This window comes from Schistocerca piceifrons, chromosome 6 (genome assembly GCF_021461385.2).
Source record: "Schistocerca piceifrons isolate TAMUIC-IGC-003096 chromosome 6, iqSchPice1.1, whole genome shotgun sequence".
In the NCBI taxonomy this organism is placed as follows: Eukaryota; Metazoa; Arthropoda; class Insecta; order Orthoptera; family Acrididae; genus Schistocerca; species Schistocerca piceifrons.
This window is the reverse complement of record NC_060143.1, coordinates 333257601-333283590: the sequence shown is the minus strand read 5'-3', so window position 1 is coordinate 333283590 and position 25990 is coordinate 333257601. Positions and strand designations below refer to the sequence as shown.

The following is a 25990-nucleotide window of genomic DNA, read 5'->3' as shown; positions in this document are numbered from 1 at the left end:
GTCGTGCGGTTCTAGGCGCTTCAGTCTGGAACCGCGTGACCGCTACGGTCGCAGGTTCGAATCCTACCTCGTGCATGGATGTGTGTGATGTCCTTAGGTTAGTTAGGTTTAAGTAGTTCTAAGTTCTAGGGGACTGATGACCACAGATGTTAAGTCCCATAGTGCTCAGAGCCATTTGAACCATTTTTTTGTCGAAGGCAGTGACTGTAGGATGGTATAAGATGACCAAGAAAAAATTTGTAGTTCGCCCGAAATTTTATGGAACAATCCGTACGCTCAGAACGTTTTAAACATCAGGACAACGCTCATCCGCTGACGTCATGCGTCTCAATGAATTGTATGAGTAATACTGAAGTATTGTGACTAGAAAGATCCCCATTTCTGTCCCCGAAAGAACATGTATGGGACCAGCTTGGACGTGGACTCCGTCCCAATGCCAGTATCCAGGATTTCATGGATCTGTTTGATCAATTACGGGCCAGCTTCACTCAGGAGAGGATACGACGGCCCAACCCAGTCAGTGCGTGAATCTTGTTTAAAAGGCGTGGGACGTAATCTTGATAAGTGGGCGTATACTGCTAAGTTCTTTGTTAATTTGGGTCAATTTTGTAATCACTGTGATAGCATGATATATTTTGTCTACGTGTGGAAGTTCATTTCGTTTCCTCCTTCCCTCCTGGGTGCTTCACTTTCTTCAGGCAGAGTATTTGTCTGATTCTGAAAGCCAGTACTGATGCACAGGTACTGTAGAAGAAGGCTATAACATTTTTGGATTTACTTGTGTGCGCATGTTCTGAGTTTTCTAAATTTAGTGCCGGTTACCGCTTCCTTCATTATGTGTTTCCCCTAACCGTTTTGAGTAGTTAATTTTAAGTATTCTTTGAATAATAGTTTTTCTTTTGTTAATGTCAACCATGTTACAGAACTTTGTGAATCTTTCTCGCTAGGGTAAGGCTCAAATATTTCTTAAGTCAGCGTAGATAACCAGATAAATTAACGATGACAAAATGATAGTTTTGTTACGCTTCTGAACCACCATGACACACAACTGTGAGCGATACCCAGACTTTCAGAATTCAGACATTAGAGTGAGGAGGGAAAAAGGCAGTGAACGTCAGCACGTGCCTCTGGCAGGAAATTTTACTGCAGTAGAAGCAAAAAATATTACAAGGTTCGTAAAGTTCGAGGGCGTAAAAAAGAGGTGCGATGACTAAGCAGTAATTATAAGTGTTTCTAGCTGGTCGTTATGCAACAAGTTAGCTGACGCATAGCAATATGCTACAATCCTAAGTGCAAGGACATCGCTAAAGAACAGGATCTTACAGCAGTTTAAACTCAGCACCGCTTTTAAATCATCCTGCTTCATTTACACGTCGTTCTTCCTCTAAAACGTGGACCAATTTCTGTCTGATAGATTTCGAGTCTTATTAACTGTTTCATTCCCAGGGCAAATAAGAAACAACTGGTATTTTAAAATCTTACACTCCTTTCGTGCTCGCTGTGGGAGTCGAGGTATCTAAAGACGTCACTTCATGGCGACACTACCTGAGAACAATATACTCGAGTCCAGATGTGGGAAAAATGTTATCGTCAGCAATATGCCACTACTAGGGGAAGAGGATTGTCAACGGCTTCTCCGCAGCGGTCACCCTGGTTTCCATCAGATCAATAAAGTTAAGCACTGTCGGGCTTGGTTAACATTTGGATGCACTCAGCCCTTGTGAAGCAAATTGAGGAGCTACCTGACTGAGAAGTAGCGGCTCTGGTCAGGAAAACGGACGATGGCCGGGAGACTGGTGTGCTGCGACATGCCTCTCCATCTCCACATCCACTGAAGCCCATGGACTAAGGATGACACGGCGGTCGGTCGGCAGCGTTGAGCCTTCAAGGCCTATTCGGACAGAGGGGAAGAGCTTTGGTAAATTATGATTCTCGACCACCACAATCTGAGTTCATAGCTACCCACGGTGCTCGCAATCATTCATTCATTGTCATACATCAGCTCATCGGACAAAATATTCGTCATCCTTGAGAGACCCCAAGCAAACACCGAGAGACATCGCCCGGCGTTATAATGGCAAGAATATAGTCCACAATTTTCTTCCCGTAGGTCATATCTGGCTGAACCAACTCATGCTGATTAGGCTCCATCGAACTGGCAAATTACAGGGATGCTGATTACCGCCTGTTCAAAATACAGTGCTTAACAATTTGATAAGGAACAACTGGCACTTGCTAATGCACGACTCTCAATTGCTACGAAACAACCGACCAATGATGGTAAAAGGAAATGTAGATGGGGCACGCTCTGAATGCATTCAGCAGTTCATGCAGTAGTGTTTCAACAAGATGATTGTGGAATTGGTTAGTGCGACATTTCATGTAGTACGGCAACATGTCTGCAACACATAATTTGAGTGGTGACGTTCATGGACTAGTAGTTGGACGGCTTGAAGCCGATCGAAGTGCCGCTACTGTAGCCACAGTGATGGGTGTATTCAAAAGTGTCATCTCGTGATTAAAAAGGGCCACTGAATTTCGAAATTCTATGTGAAAGCATGTCTATGGTAATAGACGGACCACTACATCGCAAGAGGATTGATATGTAGCCCTAGTGCCGTAAAGGGACTGACTTCTCATTCCTAGGTAGATCACTGCAGACCTTGCAGCCGATACTGTTCTACGTGTGTCTGCCAGAACCATTTCGCGGCGATTAGACCAGGCTGGATTGTATGCTCTGAAGACTGTTAAAAGGATCCCACTTCAACCACGTCATCAACGAGGAAGTGTTCGTTGCGGTAGGGAGCATGTTGATTGGGGTCAGCAATAGTGGTCCAGAGTATGTTCTCCGACGAATCCCGCTTCACGCTGGTAAGTGATTCTCGACGCAAATTAATGAGGAGAGAGAGGGGAACATGTAAAAACCACAGAATGTTAATGAATGTCATAAGTGTGGCCTAAGCGTTGTGGTGTGGGCAACCATTATGTACAATGGCCGAAAAGTGAAGGTACTGGATGAATGGAACGGCTTGTATACTCCCCGGATCTAAACCCTGTAGAGCATTCTTGGGATGCTCTTGGCAGACGTTTTTCTCAACGAACACCTCACCTCCGAACCGTACAAGAACGGAAAACCGCTTTGAGACCGTAGTGGGACAATATCCCCCAAGACTTCTCTACAGTTGAATAAGAGGCCCACAATGTGCATTAGACCAGAGGAGGACATATTCCTTATAACTGAGCGCCTATATCGACCATTATGTTGGGAGACTGACCTATGTCAAACATGAACGCTATTTATGTCTGTTATCCTGCTTCCCCATGTGGTGAAATATGTACCATTTTACATTATAAATATACGACTCCACCCCTGTTACGTCTCTGTTGTGTTTCATGTCGTCCATCATTGTATGTGATTATTCCTGTGCAAAAATATCCCTGTTCCTTAGCAACTGTCACACAGTGTAGTCGCAGACCTTTTTTTTACTGGATTAAGATCGGATGATTTAGCAGGCCAGTCGCGGTACGATGTAGCGCCCCAAGGTTCATCAAAGTGAGAACGTATGCGTGCGACCCTGTGAACTCGGCTGTTGTCATCTTGGAAGATGGGAATGTCCACAGCAAACTCATTATTAAGCTGTAGAAAAGAAGGCAATATTTAATCACCAAGAGCCAGACACATTATATTCTGGGCAACAGAAAGTGTAAGAATGCATTATTGTTAAACAAAACCGCATCAGCTGTTGAATAAACCTTTATGCAACCAGTTTCGCAACATTAAAATTGCATCGTCAGACACAGCTGAATAGAAAAATAGAGTTTGGAGGAAAAATTTAAAACATTGACAAGATGTCCAGTGAAATCAATATGTAACTTTAGTAACGATTGGCTGCTAAATATACGATATGGACAATAACTCTTAAGAGAATCGGGTACTCAGTAAGCAGAATACTCATATTCAAAACATTTACAGCGAAACCCAGAAATTACTGGACGCCCCATCACTCTCAGTCATGCTGTATTGAAACGCCCTTAAAGGGAACAGTAGTCATAGTCAGAGTGCCGGAATGGATGACATAGCCATGGTAAAATCCTCAAGTTGTAAGAAAAAACATGGAGAATAATATAATCTAGTTCTCGCCTTGATACGTCGGGTGCATACGGTAAGACCCATGATTTTAATTCGTCTGTTTATTTTATTTTCCTTGCCATTCGTTTTATCTTACGTGCGTCTTACTTTCCTTATGGGTTCCTGTATTTCACTACAGTTTGTACGATTTTAGTGCTTTTATAGTACTGTCCCTTTCGCGGCCCTACACGAAAATATGGGTATCTTCCTCCAGGTAAGCATGATACAACAGACTTCTACAGGTTTTGTTCGGCCCTTTATCCGGCTAATACATTTTTATTATATTATTCTTCTCATCCCAACTGCTTATAGAGTGCGAGGAGAGTAACTAGCCAGTACTGTAATTTTGTCTTCATGGTTCCAACAGAAGCGATTCGTAGGGAGCTGAACGATATCCCTACATGTTTCACATATGCTGGTTATTGAAATGTTGTTAGCAGGCTTCCTCTTTGTAATTTGCTTCTGTCTTCAACGTCTTTCAGTTCAGGTTGATCGACATTTTCGTGACACTCTCCCGAGAGTCAAACGAACGTGTGACGATTCGTGTCGCCCTTATTTGTATACTTTCAATATCCTCTGTTAGTCCTGTGTGGTGTTGGTCCCTCTTGCTTGAGCAATACACAAATATGGGACACGTAAGTGACTTGTAGACTAAGTTAACTCCTTTGTAGACTGCATTTTCCTAGTATCCTGGCAATGAAGCGAAGTCTGTCACCTGCCTCACCTACGACCGAGCCTATGTGACATCCCATTTTACATACATCCTAAGAAGAAACAGAAAAAAGAAACAAATGATTACAATTTCAGAAAAATTGGATGATTTATTCAAAAGAAAGAGCTTTACTAACCGGGCCAGTCAATAACGCTTGGTCCATCTCTTGGCCCTTACGCAAGCTGTTATTCGTCTTGGCATTGACTGACAGAATTGTTGGATGTCCTGTGGAATATCTTGCCAAATTCTGTACAATTCACGCGTTGGATCGTCAGATTCCAGGGCTGGTTGGAGGGCCCTGCTAATAATGTTCGAATAGTACTTAACTGGGAAGAGATCCAACGCCCCTTCTGGCCAAGATAAGGTTTGACAAGCACGGAGACAAGCAGTAGAAACGCTCGCCGTATGCGGGCGGGCGTTATCTTGCTGAAATGTAAGCCCAGGATAGCTTTCCATGAAGGGCATCAAAACGGAGCGTACAACATCGTCGACATACAGCTGTTCTGTGCGTAAGGGTGCTGCGAATAACCACTAAACGGATCTTGCCTCGAAAAGAAAGGCACTCCAGACTATAACTCCTGGCTGTCGGACCGTATGCGGGCGAGAATCAGGTTGGTATGCCATTGCTGTCGGGGGCATCTGCAGACAAGTCTTCGTCCTGGAATCTCATTGACTGGAGTAGAATTGTTTTCAGTGGTGAATTTTGCTTCGAACTGAGCCCCAATGACCAGCAGATAATTCTTTCGTGGTGCGTCGCTTTTTTTGTCTTAGAATGTCTGGTGTCCCAAGGCTTAGGCCTGTCCCACCCCTCATTAAATCGACCAAGACTTATACGAATAATTGTAAGAACAGTTATTATTATTATGTTCTTTAAGTTTGTTTTTGGGTTTTCAGAAATACTGTGGGAAGAAAGTTTATTTATGTTGCAGATAACGTGGAAGACGTTGCCCAACGATCACCACGAAAGTTCGACGTAGCGGCAAGTGGGCAAGGAATAAAACGAATGCTGCAAACTACCGCGAGCCATGGAAGAGCCTGGGTCGCGAGGGCGTCGAGCTTCCTAGGTCGTTGTTGGACAAGGTCAAAGGAAGAGATATTCGCTTTCTCTTTGTAAACAGATTGATCGAGTCTTGAAAGGTTCATGTAAAACGTATAGGCGGGTGACACATTAGGTGGGACCCGATGCCTGTAATATTTCCACAGTTATTAACAAGTTGTTAAACGACAAAACCGATAGTTCATCATTTATATAGATAAAAAGTAGTAAAGATATAGGAAAGCAAGAGTTGCGGCGTCAGAACGAAAAGTGATACATCGCTCAGCAACGAAGAATGACGTAAACAGCGGGCGTTACGTGGTGAAAACAAATCAACTGATAAAATAGTAAGTCTGTAATTAAGCATAAAGCCACGTAACACTGCAAGTGTATGTATAAATAGTTATACCTGGACGTTAGTAGAAGCCGAATGATTCTAATTGTGAATCTATGATATTCCAGTCATAGGATACTACGTTTTTTCTTTTTACGAAAAGAGTAATACTACATTTCTACTCATTTGGAAGAAGTTGCAATCTTTGTACCAATTTAAAATCTCATCAAGATCTAAATATTTCTGCAGCTTTTTCCTGCCAGTTCATATAACTGCATCATCTACGAAAAATCTTTCTATTAATATTATCTACAAAGTCATCGGTATACAAAATGAACAACAAGGTTCCCAACACATTTTCCCTGGGGCGCTCCTGAAGTTACTTGTATCCCTGTCGATGATTTCCGTCCAAGATGACATGTCGGGTCTTCCTCACCAAGAACTCCTCAACCCAGTCACACATTTTGTTTCGTACACATGTAACTGCTCCTTTGTTAACAAACATTGGTGAGGTACCGAATCAAATGCTTTTCGGAAGTCAAGAAATACTGCATCCACCTGATTCCTTTGACTCGCGCGAGAAAAGCTGAAGTTTGGTTTCGCATGATAAATGTTTTCGGAATCCACGGTGTTTAGCACGGACACGGTTATTCTGTTCGAGCTACCTCACTATGTTTGAGCTCAGGATACGTTCTAGGATTCTACAACAGATATGTCAATGAGACAGAACAGTAGTTTTTCGGATCACCTCTGGCACCCTTCTTAAAGACGTATGTGACCTGTGATATCTTCTTATCACTGGCTACAGTTTTTTGTTTAAGAGACCTATAGTTTTTTTGATGGTTAACATGGGAGACAGCTCAGCTGAAAATGCTGTATAGAGTCTGACAGGGATCTCATCGGGTCCTGGAGCCTTGTTTAATTTTAATTATTTTAGCTGTTTTCAATGCCACTGTCACTAATATCTATACCATTCATCTTGGCAGTTGTGCGAGAAGTAACCTAAGGCTGTTTGTCTATATCCTCCTTAGTAACGGAATATTTGAAAATGTAGTTCAATACTTCTGCTTAGGCTTTTCTACCCTCAGTTTCAGTTCCCTTATCTTCCATGGGTGTATGAACTGAAGTTTTGCTGCTACTGACAGCCTATAAATATGACCATAATTTCTTGGGCTTTGTGAGAGAGCTTTCGGTAAGTCCTGTTAAGGAAGTCATTCAAGGAATCACCCATTGCCTTCTTGACATTCAAATGCGTTTCATTCGACACCTTTCTATCCGTGGCACTATGCTTTGTTTTACATCTGTTGTACGGAAGTCGCTGTTTCTTTAGAAGTGTCTTTGGAGCAACTACATACCATCCAGAGTCCCTCCCGTCATGAACTGTCGTACTAGGTTCTATCCAGGGTACGGTCAACCATTCTTTTAAGCTTGCCAAGTAAAACACAATGCTCTTCAAACCAATCTTCGAGCTGATGCACTTGTGGACCCGTCCCTAAGCACTGATGCATACTTAATGTTGATCCATAGTGCTTTCAAAAATGACACGTTCACCCATGGAATGCCACGGAAATATTCCCCAGACCGTAATGTTCCCTCCTCTGTCTTGGACCCTTCCGACTATTGTTGCAGGGTATTTACCTTCAGGCGTTTCACGTTTTGCGACTTGGTCAAACTGCATTTAGTTCACGTGAGACTGTCAAATTTCCATCCAAATGTAACGTTTTATTTGACAAATCTGGCAGGATCATGAAAGACAGACGACAAAACGTTACGTGTAGATCAGGCTTTACACTCACTCTTAAGACATGAACTCTGACTAAAGAGTAATTAGTAATGTGTTTTAATTTGAAAATGATGGTCTTCAGCTAACGCAGTCTGTTATTCTATATTTTTGGCCAAAAATTCGTCAAGAAACAACGAAGTTTGAGCAGGTGCACTGCCGTGGTGCAAAAGCCATAAACTATATAGACACAAATCCGAGCGTATAATTCGGATTTCTTTACGGAGAAGGCGTTAAACTTGTTAAGAAGTACTCTTACTGATTGTTCGATGTTGTGTCAAGAGCTCAAAGAGCACTATGCTGTTAAAATCGAAGAACATAGTGGCCGCCCAGTGTGGCCGTCGGTTCTACGCGCTCCAGTCCGGAACCGCGCGACTGCTACGGTCGCAGGTTCGAATCCTGCCTCGGGCATGGATGTGTGTGATGTCCTCAGGTTAGTTAGGTTTAAGTAGTTCTAAGTTCTAGGGTACTGATGACCTCAGATGTTAAGTCCCATAGTGCTCAGAGCCATTTTTGAAGAACATAGTGGGGATAACCTTCGTGACCCCATTCTTCGAGCTCTTTTCGGTATCAGCGATCCAGAATGCTTCCACTGCAGGGTTTGAGACGTATCTGTAAATCCACGTTTCATCACCTGTTATGATTCGTTTCAGTGGTTCTGGATCGTCACTGACTTCATATAGCGACTCCGGAGCAACTCGCATTCGCCGCTGATATTGTTCGTCTACACCTGCATCATTACACCATACTCCGCAAGCCACCTAACGGTGTGTGGCGGAGGGTACTTTTGATACCACTAACTGGTCCCCCATTACCTGTTCCACACGCGAATGGCTCGTGGGAAGACTGTTTGTCGATAAGCCTCTGTATTAGCTCCAATTTCTCGAATTTTCTTGTGATCATTTCACGAGATGTATGTGGAAGGATGTAATACGTTGTCCGACTCTTCCAGGAAAGTGTTCACTTGAAATTTCAATAGTGAACCTCCTCGTGATGCACAATGCCTCTCTAGTAGCGTCTGCCGCTGGACTTTGTTGAGCATCTCTGTAACGCGCCGACTAAACGAACCCGTGACGAAACGTGCGGCTCTTCGTTGGAACGTCTCTATCTCTTCTGTCAGTTCCACCTGGTAAAGGCCCCCGACTGATGAACAGTACTCAAGAATCGATCGAACAAGCGCCTTGTAGGCCACTTCCTTCGTGGATTGTTTTCTATGAATCTCATTTTGGCGTTTTCTTTCCCCTTTGCTATCCCTGCTATTTGTTTTATGTGGTCATTCCACTCAAGGTCGCTCTGGATAGTTACTCCTAGTTACGGCAAGTACTGTTTCCGGCAACTTCTCATCAGTTGTACAGTTGTACTGTTGTTGATTTCTTTTCCAGTGTTTGTGCAATATGTTACATTTTCTTAAGTTCACTTTCAACTGCCAAAGCGTGCACCATTCATCTATGTTCTGCATGTCATTCTCCAAATCGACGTTGTCTTCTGTCTTTCTTATACACAACCGCATCCTCTGCGAACCGTCTTAAAGAGCTTCCGATGCTTTTTACTAGATCATTTATATACATTGTAAACAGTAACGGTTTATCACACTCTCTTGGGGCACTTCGGAAATTACCTTCACATCAGTCGATTTTGTTCGGTTAAGAGCGACGTGTTGAGTTCTGCCTGCAACGAAGTCTTGAATCCAGTCGCAAATCTGGTCCGAAACTCGTAAGCTCATATTTTTCTCACTAAACGACAGTGTTCGAAAACAAAACGCAAAAGTACAAAATTCCTATTATTTTTGGACACACGTCGTGTTGTTGTGGTTGTGTTGTTAAGGATGAGTATGGAATGAAAACAAAAAAAATGTGAAACCCAGTGCTGGCAAGTAGTCTACTAATATTCAACAACAGAACCAAGGCGGCAGCCGAACATTCCATCCGACGGACAGATAGCCATAAACAGTTTGTGAGACACTGCTGGAAAGGATTAAAAAGTAATTCAGGTCGATGATGCACTTACACGAACTTAACATTACCTCCTCTTGTCCCCTTATCGTTTAAATGCTGGCGATGCGTATTGTTTCGAAAAGTAAACCTCTGCCTTGAGCGCAATAGCATAACGAGTGTTGTCGACCTCGAAATGGAGGCCACTTTTCTTCACTATCACCTCCTGTTTTCTTTTTATGTTGATGCTAGTACATCTCCATTTACAGAACTCCGCGTAGTTCACTTCGCGGCATCAGTGTTTTCTTGTCTGGCTTTCATGACTTATGGCCTAGAACACCGGAAACTAGTTATTTGCTTGGTTTTATGATGGGGATTATTACAGTCTATTGTCGAATTGTAAGTAGTGCGTGATCATTATTGTAGCTTACACTGCTGTTCCACTTTTTTACTGTTATGTGAGTATATTGCGAGACATTAAATTTGCCAAAGTCACGCCAGCTCGTGAACACGTCATTGCTAGTTCAATCCGGATTTCGGTATTACGTAAACTGAACAGACCTAATCACGCGAAAATGGATTCAGGGAATGAGAAATGTGACAGATGCAGAAAGGGAAGAATGCTGCAAAATTTTTGAGAAGTTCCAGATCAGGCGATCACGTCACAATCTTCCTTCGATGTATTTAAACCTTACATACGCTGTAATCATGAGATCGAGGTCTTCCTATCGACATAGCCTTAGGAAATTTAGTAATAGTGTCAGTCTTCGTTGCAAGAGCTTTTTCTATGTTCAATTTGATCAATATTTACTACCAATGCCGACAACCTTCATGTCAGTCAAAAGGACACAGAAAGACAGCTTATAATTATAAGTGGAAATAGGGCAACACTGTTGGTAAATATTAGCAATAACACTAGGCACGTAAAAACCAGATTAGGAGGGTATACAGATTTGGAATCATTGATATCAGATTGTGCCGCACACTAACGACTGTCAAGGTCACATATAAGGGGCAATCAACTGAAAACCAAATAGACAGAAAAAAACTAAGTAAGCTATTTATTATTTCAAAGGAAATCGCCATAACTGTTGTAAGTGGGCTGCTTCTGTGTTGGTAGCGCTGTGTAGCGCTTTACATTGGATCTCTGACTGCGCTTTCCTTGTAAGAGACTCTGTGGCTGGTCGGACTAGTTGTTGGAAGTTAATCACCAGTACTTTTGCGCAGTAGGAAGTTAGTTGCTAACAGTGATGGGAGTATTGTTGGCAGTTGGAGGTCAACAACGAGCAGTGATGGATGTTAGATGTGAGAAGTTAGCATTGATGGAGGGTAGAGGTCTGAAGTGTTAGTTTACGCTAACGATCTGTACATGTTCGACTTGGAGATTGAATACTATTCATGATCATATTCCTTTGTACTAGATGTCAATGGCGATTTATATACGTGTTTGAACTGGCTGTCATATTATTAAGGTAAAAAGTACATTATTTGGTTTGCAACAAAATCTTTCCTTTGCTAACCACATGCCTATTAGTAGTTAGTGGCTTTAGTAGTTAGAATCTTTTATTTAGCTGCGAGTATTGACGCTCGCTGTATTGCAATAGTTAGCGTAATGAAGATTTTTGTGAGGTAAGTGCTTAATGAAAGTATAGGTTATTGTTAAGATTTCTTTTTAGCCAGGGCCATTCTTTTGAATTAATTATATGAAGTCAGGTTGTAAGTTTTTTTTGAGCAGTCAGACTGCGTTGCGCTAGAATATTGTTGGTCAGTGTTGACATGATGTTGTGGTTGTTGTTGTGGTCTTCAGTCCTGAGACTGGTTTGATGCAGCTCTCCATGCCACTCTATCCTGTGCAAGCGTCTTCATCTCCCAGTACCTGCTGCAACCTACATCCTTCTGAATCTGCTTAGTATATTCATCTCTTGGTCTCCCTCTACGATTTTTACCCTCCACGCTGCCCTCCAATGCTAAATTTGTGATCCATTGATGCCTCAGAACATGTCCTACCAACCGATCCCTTCTTCTAGTCAAGTTGTGCCACAAACCCCTCTTCTCCCCAATTCTATTCAATACCTCCTCATTAGTTATGTGATCTACCCATCTAATCTTCAGCATTCTTCTGTAGCCCCACATTTCGAAAGCTTCTATTCTCTTCTTGTCCAAACTATTTATCGTCCATGTTTCACTTCCATACATGGCTACACTCCATACAAATACTTTCAGAAACAACTTCCTGACACTTAAATCTATAGTCGATGTTAGCAAATTTCTCTTCTTCAGAAACGCTTTCCTTGCCATTGCCAGTCTACATTTTATATCCTCTCTACTTCGACCATCATAAGTTATTTTGCTCCCCAAATAGCAAAACTCCTTTACTACTTTAAGCGTCTCATTTCCTAATCTAATTCCCTCACTATCACCCGACTTAATTTGACTACATTCCATTATCCTCGTTTTGCTTTTATTGATGTTCATCTTATATCCTCCTTTCAAGACACTGTCCATTCCGTTCAACTGCTCTTCCAAGTCCACCGAGCGAGGTGGCGCAGCGGTTAGCACACTGGACTCGCATTCAGGAGGACGACGGTTCCATCCCGTCTCCGGCCATCCTGATTTAGGTTTTCCGTGATTTCCCTAAATCGTTTCAGGCAAATGCCGGGATGGTTCCTTTGAAAGGGCACGGCCGATTTCCTTCCCAATCCTTCCCTAACCCGAGCTTGCGCTCCGTCTCTAATGACCTCGTTGTCGACGGGACGTTAAACACTAACCACCACCACCACCTCTTCCAAGTCCTTTGCTGTCTCTGACAGAATTACAATGTCATAGGCGAACCTCAAAGTTTTTATTTCTTCACCATGGATTTTAATACCTACTCCAAATTTTTCTTTTGTTTCCTTTACTGCTTGCTCAATATACAGATTGAATAACATTGGGGAGAGGCTACAACCCTGTCTCACTCCCTTCCCAACCACTGCTTCCCTTTTATGCCCCTCGACTCTTATAACTGCCATCTGGTTTCTGTACAAATTGTAAATAGCCATTCGTTCCCTGTATTTTACCCCTGCCACCTTCAGAATTTGAAAGAGAGTATTCCAGTCAACATTGTCAAAAGCTTCCTCCAAGTCTACAAATGCTAGAAACGTAGGTTTGCCTTTCCTTAATCTATCTTCTAAGATAAGTCGTAGGGTCAGTATTGCCTCACGTGTTCCAGTATTTCTACGGAATCCAAACTGATCTTCCCCGAGGTCGGTTTCTACCAGTTTTTCCATTCGTCTTTAAAGAATTCGAGTTAGTATTTTGCAGGCGTGACTTATTAAACTGATAGTTCGGTAATTTTTACATCTGTCAACATCTGCTTTCTTTGGAATTGGAATTATTATATTTTTCTTGAAGTCTGAGAGTATTTCGCCTGTCTCATACATCTTGCTCACCAGATCGTAGAGTTTTATCAGGACTGGCTCTCCCAAGGCTGTCAGTAGTTCTAATGGAATGTTGTCTACTACTCAATAACACTAAGCACTTAAAAACCAGATAAGGAGGGTATACAGATTTAGCATCATTGATATCAGACTATGCCGCTCACTAACGACTGTCAAGGTCACGTATAAGGGGCAGTCAACTGAAAACCAAATAGACGGAAGAAAAGTAAGCATGGTATTTTTTATTTCAAAGGAAATCGCTATAACTGTTAACATATTTGTCCCACCGTGAGAGTAAGTAGTCAACGTCTTCACGGAAATATACACTGATAGAAAAAAATCACAACACCAAAAAATAATTCATGTAGAACAACGAAATTTCGGGAATACATTTGTCTAAGTAGCATATTTAAGTGATTTACATTACAAGATTACCGTTTAATGTAAGCGCGATATAAGCCACTGCAAATGTGAAATGCTGGTATCTTAGTAACCAAAATGTTGCATGATGGATGTTAGTTTGTGGGATGGATTTCATTGCCTGTTGCATTTGGTGAGTCAATATAGGGATGGTTAATGCTGTTTGTGGATGACGCTGGAGCTATCTTCCGATGATGTCCCATATGTGCTCTATTGGTGGCAGATCTGATGACCGAGCAGTCCAAGGCAACATGTCGACATTCTGTAGAGCATGTTGGTTTACAACAGCGGTATGTGGGCGAGCGTTATCCTGTTGGAAAACACCCACAGGAATGCTGTTATGGATGGCAGCACAATAGGTCGAATCAGCAGGTTGACGTACAGATTTGCAGTCGGGTCCGTGGGATAGCTACAAGAGTGCTCCTGCTGCAATACGAAATCTCAACCCAGACCATAGCTCTAGGTGTAGGTTCAGTGTGTCTAACACAATACAGGTTGTTTGCAGATCCTCAACTGGCCTCCTTCTAGCCAACACACGGCAATCACTGGCACGAACGAAGTGCCAGCTTTCATCTCAAAGCACACCAGGCCTCAACCCTGCCCTCGAATGACTCTCGCTTGACACCACTGAAGTCGCAAATAGAAGTGGTTTCGGGTCAGTGGAATGCACGCTATAGTGCGTCTGGCTCGGAAATGCCCTTAATGCAAGCGATTTTTAACAGTTCGTTGTGTAACAGTGGTGCAAACTGCTACTCAGATTGCTATTGCAGGTCTACATCTACATCTACATACATTCTCCGCAATCCACCATACGGTGCGTGGCGGAGGGTACCTCGTACCACAACTAGCATCTTCTCTCCCTGTTCCACTCCCAAACAGAACGAGGGAAAAATGACTGCCTATATGCCTCTGTACGAGCCCTAATCTCTCTTATCTTATCTTTGTAGTCTTTCCGCGAAATATAAGTTGGCGGCAGTAAAATTGTACTGCAGTCAGCCTCAAATGCTGGTTCTCTAAATTTCCTCAGTAGTGATTCACGAAAAGAACGCCTCTTTTCCTCCAGAGACTCCCACCCGAGTTCCTGAAGCATTTCCGTAACACTCGCGTGATGATCAAACCTACCAGTAACAAATCTAGCAGCCCGCCTCTGAATTGCTTCTATGTCGTCCCTCAATCCGACCTGATAGGGATCCCAAACGCTGGAGCAGTACTCAAGAATAGGTCGTATTAATGTTTTATAAGCGGTCTCCTTTACAGATAAACCACATCTTCCCAAAATTCTACCAATGAACCGAAGACGACTATCCGCCTTCCCCACAACTGCCATTACATGCTTGTCCCACTTCATATCGCTCCGCAATGTTAGGCCCAAATATTTAATCGACGTGACTGTGTCAAGCGCTACACTACTAATGGAGTATTCAAACATTACAGGATTCTTTTTCCTATTTATCTGCATTGATTTACATTTATCTATATTTAGAGTTGGCTGCCATTATTTACACCAATCACAAATCCTGTCCAAGTCATCTTGTATCCTCCACTCAACGACGACACCTTCCCGTACACCACAGCATCATCAGCAAACAGTCGCACATTGCTATCCACCCTATCCAAAAGATGATTTATGTAGATAGAAAACAACAGCGGACCTACCACATTTCCCTGGGGCACTCCAGGTGATACCCTCACCTCCGATGAACACTCACCATCGAGGACAACGTACTGGATTCTATTACTTAAGAAGTCAGTAAGATGCGCCAGAGCCATACGCCGAACACGGTTGTCTTCCCTCTCGATAGTGCCACATGGCTGCCTGGAGCCCGGTCTTCTTGCGACAGCATGTTCTCGTGACCACCACTGCCAGCAGTCATGTGGAGTGGCTACATTACTGCCAAAACTTTCTGTAACATCACAGAAGGAACATCCATCCCCTCGTACACCTATTACACGGAGGCATTTCTCACAAACATCAACTCACCACGTCCAATCTTAAACGCGTGTTTTAAAGCAAACTTGATATGCAACCTCAGTGTGGTGTTACTTCAAATGGTTCAAATGGCTCTGAGCACTATGGGACATAACATCTAAGGTCATCAGTCCCCTAGAACTTAGAACTACTTAAACCTAACTAACCTAAGTACATCACACACATCCATGCCCGAGACAGGATTCGAACCTGCGACCGCAGTGGGCGCGCGGTTCCAGAGTGAAACGCCTCGAGCCGCTCGGCCACAGCGGCCGGCACGTGGTGCTACTAGCACCGCTCTTATGCGACTGCAGCGAAATCTGAATAGAAACCATCTTTCAGATGTAGAAACACGCTTGCCAACTGTCGTTTATGTGGCACAGCTCCTTCTTCGTGCTGAGATTTTTTCCGTCGGTGTACCTTTCATATCCTTATCTACGACATGACATCACTTCCCCCAGCTTTCCCTTTCCCTTTTGTAGTTACGTCGTGGGAGCAGAACGTTGAATACAGTAACACACCGAGCAATATCCATAAAAGAACACAGCAGCTCTGAAAACCATCAGCAAATATTTAAAGTTCTAAATTGCAGCTTCCCACATGTAGTCTTTACGTAAACTAAAATTCGTTATTGTCGATAACTACCCTGACAGAACCCCCAAAATGTTCACCAGTCGCATATACTGCAGCAAATAATCAACGCTCAGCTGCCTCAAATTCCGCAGACGATTTTTAGAGTTTGAGCACTCGCAAAAAAAAAAAAAAAAAAAAAAAAAAAAACCGACGCCGAAACACAGACAAAATTTACTAAATATCATGAAATTTTAAAGTATTTAACTTACGAGCTCGCAAGAATTATTGGAAGTCCATACAGATTTTAATTTATAAGGGGCGATCAAACTATTTACGTTTGAGGGCCAGGCTGCAGCGCATATACAATATAGCACGACTCCGATGTGGTTCACAATGGTTCAAATGGCTCCAAACACTATGGGACTTAACATCTGAGGTCATCAGTCCCCTAGACTTAGAACTGCTTAAACCTAACTAACCTAAGGACAGCACACACATCCATGCCCGAGGCAGGATTCGAACCTGCGACCGTAGCAGCAGCGCGGTTCCGGACTGAAGCGGCTGGCCTACGATGTGGGTTTATAAGCATCGACATATAGGCAACGGATTAGGATCGCATTCCTGTCTTTCCGACGTGCGTACAGTAAACTTTTTGACAGTAAACTTTTTGATTGCCTCTTATTTTGGCTGCACAGCCTCTTGGGCAAACTCACCAATACTCCACAAAATATCGCGACTGAAGATAACTACTGAAAGGCCACTCACGGAAGATCATATGTACCGATTTGCTTGTTCTTCATTTTGTGGAATCACAACTCTGAATCCAAGTTAAGTATTTAAAGAATGACTTCCATTCAGCCTGAATAAATTTTGTATTTACTGATCGTCATAAAAGGAGCTGCATCAAGAAGAACAAGGCCGACTGTAATCATCGTTGGCAGGCAGGCATATGGGACCACACATACAAAATGGTTACACTTTCAACTGTGAAGAACTAACATTTACTGCACTACACAGCTGTAGAATGAACGTTTTTAATATGACGCTGGGCACCCATGGTTCTTTATACAAGGTCCTGACATTGTGTCTTGCAGTTGTACAGCTCTCGGATGTAGTCCTGTGATACTCCACTTCCTGCCTGTTGAACGCGAGTGCACAGTTCCCGCAGATTAGTGGATGTAGATAGAGTCCTGGTGACATGCTCCATGGCACCCCCTACATTCTCGATCGGGATGAGATCGGGTGATGCGGCTGTTCATGACAGAATATCGATAGCTATAAGGTACACTCTGGAGGTGGCAGCGGTATGAGGAAGAGTGTTGTCCTGTTAAAAAGGGGCATAGCAGTGAGCGTTCGGAAAGGGCAGAGTCACCTGCTGCAGGGCCTCCTCCACGTACGGTGAGGCTAAGCTAGGCTAGGCTAGGAACACTGACAGTGAATGAGCACCATAAGATATCGCTCCACACGCCGTAGCACCAGACTGGTGGGATCTGTGATGGGAGACTACAAACTGCTTGTCCTGGCACTCTCCACCGCGCCTCCAGACACAGAACCAGTGGTGGTCGTCTCCAAGGCACAAGCGAGACTCGTCATTAAAGATGACCTACTACCAGTCAGCAGGACCCCACGTCCGTCGTTGCCGACACCAGGCAAGCCAGGCACAACGCTGTAGGGGTGTGGGTGAGGGTATAACGGTAGGCGTGCGGCGAGGACTGCGTCGTGCAACCACCTGCCAATGGTACTAGCACGTATGGGAGGTTGCATAGAAGGCAGAACGGCCTGCTGAATGGCCCTTATCATCGCCGTTGGATCAGTTTGTGAATGGTGAGCAATGTCTCAGTCCTCCCTGCTTGTGGTTCATGTCACGAGTCCACATCCTACATGTCATGCATCCGTGCATTCTTGTATCCGTTGCGGCCAACGACAGCCAATGGTGTCGTCTCAGCATTCCTGGGCGTTTTGACTGTATGGCGTGTCACAGTTTCTGTGAACAGCATCATGAATGTGGCTGTGCACTGATTGTGGTTTCATGATCAAATCAAGGAAACTGACGAACAAAGGGCCTCTGCAGTAGAAGGAGAAGGTCATCATGATAGTACCGGAACTTGTGCGAACAGTTCTGGATTTCTTTGGCGGTGAAGATTTTAGGTGCTTCCAATGTTGGCTTTGCCATTTACCCTTGGGCTGTCGGACGCAATCATACTGGTGTGCGATAATGCTCGTACCCACACTGCCAATGGGCCGAAGGCTACACTTCGGCAATTTGGTTGGGAAACATTGCAACATCCTCTGTACAGACCAGCTCTTTCACCCAGTGGATTTTCACATCTTTGGCACTGTGAAGAAAGACGTGCATGTACTTCGGTTTCAGTGGGTCGAGGAAGTGCAAGAGTGGGTGTGGTTGTGGCTCCATCAGTGGCCAGCTGCATTCTACAAAACAGAAACTGATTGTCTCGTTCCCTATGGGCTAAATGTCTTAATGCATGTGGCGATTACTTTTGCATGGGACCATCCTATGATCCATTGGGACGGGTGTTCCGTTTTCATTTGATTGCCCATCACAGCTGATCACCATGTTGTTGAATGTCGTCTTGGAGTAGCACACGCTGAGGTGATGCTCTGGTGATACTGTCGTACTGGCCGGCATGTTCGTTTGGTGCCATCTTGTATCAACGAAAGAGCACTACGTCACTGCTCCACCCACGCTTCCTGAGTGCACAGCTGACCGTGTACAAATAATCATTGGTATAGCTGATGGTGTGCAAGTTACCCAAACAGTTTGCAGTAGATTAGTTGGGTCCTTCTGGGAGCAGCTTTTTTTATGACAGTCAGTGTATATACAATTTACTACAATACAGAGAACATCAGCGACACTTGACAACTTCTCATTATCTACATAGTGTTAACCAAGTTATTCATAAAGTTCGCGGATGGATGCCTACATATGGCCTTCCACCACGTTCAAACTTAACTTCAAATTACATATACTTATCAAAGAACAGATTGTGGCTGCTCATCCACTATGAATATTATGTAAGGACCTGGAACACTCACACTGTATTCGTATAATGTGTATGAGTGGAGAATTTATGGCGTTGGAACAATTTGTATGTTAGTTTAGTAAACTTGCCTGTAGTTGTTTACAAACATGTCTGATTTTAAAAGTAGCATGTTGTTGTGAATAATGACTTCAGTCCTTGTACATATGCATCTACAGCTTCATGAGTTATTAACTTTATGAAATACAAAATGATTCGAAGGAACGGGAAGTTTTGAAAATTAAATAATTTCATGAAAACAATTTCTTTTAAAAGTGGATGTATGTCATTTAATAGCTAACATGGTGCTATTTTAGAATACATACCGTATAGTTTATCTTTTGAAGATGACATCTTGCTGGTAAGCTCTTTCTCTATGCAAACATTCCTGCAGTCTCTTCGTTACACTGTTCATTGTTTGACGTAATATCTAACTGAAATTTCGGCAGTTGCTTCTTGGATTTTGGGTTTCAATTCCTCCTTTGTCCCAGGTGGACTAAGAAACACTTTGCTTTCAAGATGACCCAACAGAAAGAAATCAAAAGCTGACAGATCAGGGAATCTGGGAAGCCATATAATGACACCATATCTCGAAATTACATGTTCCCCAAACAACTGGCGTACAGCAGCCACCGATATTCGGGGAAATCTCTGTAGTTGTTGCATAACAACGATTTCAGGCATGGTGACATAACGATTACATATGACTGTAATCACATTGCCCTTCTCATCCACGAAAACATAAGGACCTATCACACCGTATGGTAACATAGCATCCCAAAATGCAACTTTGTTGATGTGCAGTGGACGCTGGTGTAACTCCATAGGACTCTCTTGTGCCCAATATGTCAAATTTTGTTTGTTAACAAATCCAATGAGGAGGAGATGGGCTCCGTGTGACATCCGCAGTTTGTTAGTAAACTTCTGGTCCACGTTTATCTCTTAAAGCATTATTTCACAAAAAATGGCTCTGAGCACTATGGAACTTAACTTCTGAGGTCATCAGTCCGCTAGAACTTAGAAGTACTTAAACCTAACTAACCTGAGGACATCACACACATCCATGCCCGAGGCAGGATTCGAAACTGCCACCGTAGCGGTCGCGCGGTTCCAGACTGTAGCGCCCAGAACCGCTCGGCCACCCCGGCCGGCATTATTTCACAGAATTGCCATTGCATAACATGATGTTGGATTTCATTTCGTGCGCGATCTGCAACATGTATGGATGGCACTGAAAGTGCTGCACTAATATTCTTTGAACACTTGAACTGCGCAACAGTGAAGATACTGAGCGACTGTGGGTTGACTGATATGGACTTCTTATGACAGCATCCCGGACAGCTTGCACACTGTCTGGTGTACCAATGATTCGCACACGGACTGGAGATTTCTTTTTTCGCTTCCGACTCGGTCTCCTCGAAATTACGTATTTATGTCTTAATGGCATGTGCTCCTGGAACACGATCGTGGCGTCCTAAATTAAAATGACGGCGGAATTCTCTACGTGCCCCCTCCACACTGTCATTGTTCTTATAAACCACTTCCATTGCAAATGAACGTTGCACATCACTACAAAAAAAAATGGTTCAAATGGCTCTGAGCACTATGGGACTCAACTACTGTGGTCATCAGTCCCCTAGAACTTAGAACTAATTAAACCTAACTAACCTAAGGACATCACACACATCCATGCCCGAGGCAGGATTCGAACCTGCGACCGTAGCAGCAGCGCGGCTCCAGACTGGAGCGCCTAGAACCGCACGACCACCGCGGCCGGCCACATCACTACGAGCACCCATGATAAATAAATGACAAGGTGTCGTTGACAGGCTGTCGCACGTTATTCAGTGATATTAATCGCCCATGGCTACCAACACAACTTTCAAAATTTCTCCTTTCTTTGATCACACTGTATAACGTCTAAAACTGTTTTTAAAGTTGCAATGAGTTCGTCTCATCGTTGCAATTTTTCTGGGTATTTAGTTTTTCTGTAGCATGTCTGTAAGGTAGGTTACGTATTTTTCGCAGTAATGTTACATTCCTCTTCGAATTTCAACCATTAGTAGCTTCCATACTGGCGCTAGGTGTAGTCACCCAGAGCGCACGCTGCAGCCCCGGAGAAACCCAACATCCTGTCGCTGAACGATCAGCGTTACTTAAGATTCTAACTGACCGTGATCACCCACGCCTTTTCTGCTTGCCAACCTCGGCCACCTGTGGCATGTATCTAGTTTTTCATTTTTCTGTCATATTCATTCTTGAATCACAAGTTGCTTCCCCAACCTCTACAACTGTAACATAATGTCCATCTACACTCAATACTGCTGCGTGAAAAGTTGATGCCTGATTATGTAGAAACATAAGAAGGACTTCAGAAATCGGATTTTCAAAAAGTCTTTAATATTGTTAAGAATTTTTCTTCACTCAAAAAATATGATTTTACTGATCCACAGAGCTGCAAAACTTTCTCAATGGCTGGCATCAAGGCCAAGCACATAATATTGCTGTATCTACATCTACATCTACATGGTTATTCGGCAATTCACACTTAAGTGCCTGGCAGAGAGTTCATCGGACCATTTTCATACTACTTCTCTACCATTCCACTCTCGAATGGCGCGTGGGAGAAAGGAACACCTAAATCTTTCCGTTCGAGCTCTGATTTCTCTTATTTTATTATGATGATCATTTCTCCCTACGTAGGTGGGTGTCAACAAAATATTTTCGCAATTGGAGGAGAAAGTTGATGATTGAAATTTCGTAAATGGATCTCACCGCAATGAAAACCGCCTTTGTTTCAGTGACTGCCACCCCAACTTGCGTATCATATCAGTGGCACTCTCACCCCTATTGCGCGATTACACGAAACGGGCTGCACTTCTTTGCGCTTTTTCGATGTCTTCCGTCAATCCTACCTGGTAAGGATCCCATACCGCGCAGCAGTATTCCAGCAGAGGACGGACAAGTGTAATGTAGGTTGTCTCTTTAGTGGGTTTGTCGCATCTTCTAAGTGTTCTACCAACAAAGCGCTGTCTTTGTTTCGCCTTCCCCACAATATTATCTATGTAGTCTTTCCAATTTAATTTGATCGTAATTGTAATTCCAAGGTATTTAGTCGAATTGACAACCCTTAGATTTGTGCGATTTATCGTATACCCAAAATTTATCGGATTTCTTTTAGTACCCATGTGGATGACTTATCTTTGTTTAGAGCCAATTGCCACTTTTCGCACCATACAGAAATTCTCTCTAGATCTTTTTGTCATTGGAATTGATCGACTGATGATTTTACTAGACGGTAAATTACAGCATCATCTGCAAACAATCTAAGGGGGCTGCTCAGAGTATCACCTAGATCATTTATGTAAATCAGAAACAGCAGAGGGCCTATGACACTACCTTGCGGAACGCGAGATATCACTTCTGTTCTACTCGATGATTTACCGTCTGTCACTACGAACTGTGACCTCTCTGAGAGGAAATCACGAATCCAGTCACACAACTGAGATGATACTCCACATGCACGCAATTTGATTAATAGTCGCTTGTGAGGAACGGTATCGAAAGCCTTCTGGAAATCTAGGAATATGGAATCGATCTGAAATCCCTTGTCGACAGCACTCATTACTTCATGGGAATAAAGAGCTGGCTGCGTTGCACAAGAACGATATTTTCTGAATCTGTGTTGGTTATGTATCAATAAGTCATTTTCTTCAAGATGATTCATAATGTTCGAGTACAGTACATGCTCCAAAATCCTACTGCAAATTGAGGTCAGTGATATGGGTCCGTAATTCAATGGGTTACTCCTATTTCCTTTCTTGAGCAAGCAATTGTTTGTACTCTATGTCTAAAAAGGTACAGAATTCTTTTAGATTTTCCACACAGACAGAATACATGTTGAAGTAATAATAAATCTTCTGTATGATACACTCTACCTCAACTGGTAAACAATCTGCAGCTCTCTTTATACCATTAGGCACTGGTTCGCTGCATATCCTGCACGAAAGATGTCATATCGACGTCAGCCCTTTAATTTGTTGGAAATATTGTTGTCCCTGTTCGAGACTGTTCTCCAAATTTTATGTTGGCATTGTCCCTCCAGAATTGTACATCCTTATCACTGAAATTACTTTCTGTGATGGTATCACACAGACAGTTTCCAAGAGTAAAAACAGGGTTATGTCACATTGTTTATGACAATGGATTATAAATACGTTACTTTCCTCTCCTGAAGTTCCAAAATGAAAATGCAGTGCCATTTGGGCATTGCTGAATTGGGTACAGAGTGAATAAAGAACTAGTGGAACTCCGGTACACAGTGATAGTGACTGATAGACGACACAGAGGTACAGACTACACAACACATTTTATTTCATAGAAAATCAGTACATACAAGGATACACGACGTAACGCACTCAAGTCACAGAGCGAGCGGCACTGTCAGAGCTAAGACAGCAGACAGCAAGTCATTTTCTCTAGCATACTTTGGAGGCGATGACCGAAAGGGTGGTCTGGTGCAGGGTGTAGAGATGGTAGTCACAGAAATGGGCAGCTGCGTGGGTGGCGCAGCCCACACGGGTGAGCGTGGGAGGAGGAGATGGGGAAGATGTATCCCCGGCCATGGCCTGTTTCTCACAGAGATCGTAGGGTATAAGCCAACAGGTTGAGAAGTCATGACTGTGACACAGGTGGCGGATGTCGTGCACTTCAGTGTAGTTGGCATCTGTTGCGAGAGAGGGCTGATTGAAACCAACAGGTTGCATGCCACGACTTGGTCAAACAGCTGTTGCAGTCGTTCAGGAGGGAACGATGTTGTGCAGACAGTTTGTTGTATGTACACTATTGGCCATTAAAATTGCTACACCACGAAGATGACGTGCTACAGACGCGAAATTTAACCGACAGGAAGAAGATGCTGTGATGTACAAATGATTAGCTTTTCAGATCATTCACACAAGGTTGGCGCCGGTGGCGACACCTACAACGTGCAGACATGAGGAAAGTTTCCAACCGATTTCTCATACCCAAATAGAAGTTGACCGGCGTTGCCTGGTGAAACGTTGTTGTGATGCCTCGTGTAAGGAGGAGAAATGCGTACCATCACGACTATGATAAAGGTCGGATTGGAGCCTATCGCGATTGAGGTTTATCGTATCGCGACATTGTTGCTCGCGTTGATCGAAATCCAACGACTGTTAGCAGAATATGGAATCAGTGAGTTCAGGAGGGTAATACGGAACGCCGTGCTGGATCCCAACGGCCTCGTATCACTAGCAGTCGAGATGACAGGCATCTTATCCGCATGGCTGTAACGGGTCGTGCAGCCACGTCTCGATCCCTGAGTCAACAGATGGGGACGTTTGCAAGACAACAACCATCTGCACGAACAGTTCGACAACGTTTGCAGCAGCATCGACTATCAGCTCGGAGACCATGGCTGTGGTTACCCTTGACGCTGCATCACATGCAGGAGCGCCTGCGATGGTATACTCAGCGACGAACCTTGGTGCGCGAATGACAAAACGTCATTTTTTCGGATGAATCCAGGTTCTGTTTACAGCATCATGATGGTCGCATCCGTGTTTGGCGACATCGCGGTGAACGCACATTGGAAGCGTGTATTCGTCATCGTCATACTGGTGTATCACCCGGCGTGATGGTACGGGGTGCCATTGGTTACACGTCTCGGTCACCTCTTACTCGCATTGACGGCACTTTGAACAGTTGACGTTACATTTCAGTTGTGTTACGACTCGTGGCTCTACCCTTCATTCAGTCCCTGCGAAACGCTTCATTACAGCAGGATAATGCGCGACCGCATGTTGCAGGTCCTGTACGGGCCTTTCTGGATAAGAAAATGTTGGACTGCTGCCCTGGCCAGCAAATTCTCCAGATCTCTCACCAATTGAAAACGTCTGGTCAATGGTGGCCGAGCAACTGGCTCGTCACAATAAGCCAGTCACTACTCTTGATGACTGTGGTATCGTGTTGAAGCTGCTTGGGCAGCTGTACCTGTACACGCCATCCAAGCTCTGTTTGACTCAATGCCTAGGCGTATCAAGGTCGTTATTACGGCCAGAGGTGGTTGTTCTGGGTACTGATTTCTCAGGATCTAAGCACCGAAATTGCGTGAAAATGTAATCACATGTCAGTTCTAGTATAATATATTTGTCCAATGAATACCGGTTTATCATCTGCATTTCTTCTTGGTGTACCAATTTTAATGGTCAGTAGTGTATGAAATTGCCCACTAGATGTCGGTGGAACTGAGGTATGCTATGGGCACGTTTTGTTCAGTGCAGTAAAATTGTTCTCCAGGCGGTGCAAGACCTGCATATGACGTCTCCGAGGGTGTTGTCGTATATGGTAGGTGGGTGCATTGGGTGGCATCTGCGGTTTAGCGTGCGTGGTGTGGGCCGTGTCGCGAGATACGGTAGCAAAGTGTGCACGGGCATCAGTACTTGCTTGCAAAAGAGCCGAAACGCTGGTGGAACCAGCATAGACGTATGACACGTGGCGGGAGACTGGCGTTCACCGCTATACAAGTCATTTTGTTGTCCGACAGCCGCTGTAGGGAAGTGTCGTTCTCTCGCAAAACAGTCATTGGGCCGAGCAACGTATCTACGGTATCTCCGAAATGGGGCAA

General features: G+C 43.7%; 1 protein-coding gene across 1 annotated transcript in view; it reads left to right on the top strand.

Annotated features, from left to right (window-relative positions):
- LOC124803299 (lipase 1-like) overlaps positions 1-25990 on the top strand; it is a 221342-nt gene that overhangs the window by 38683 nt on the left and 156669 nt on the right. The window lies entirely within an intron of this gene.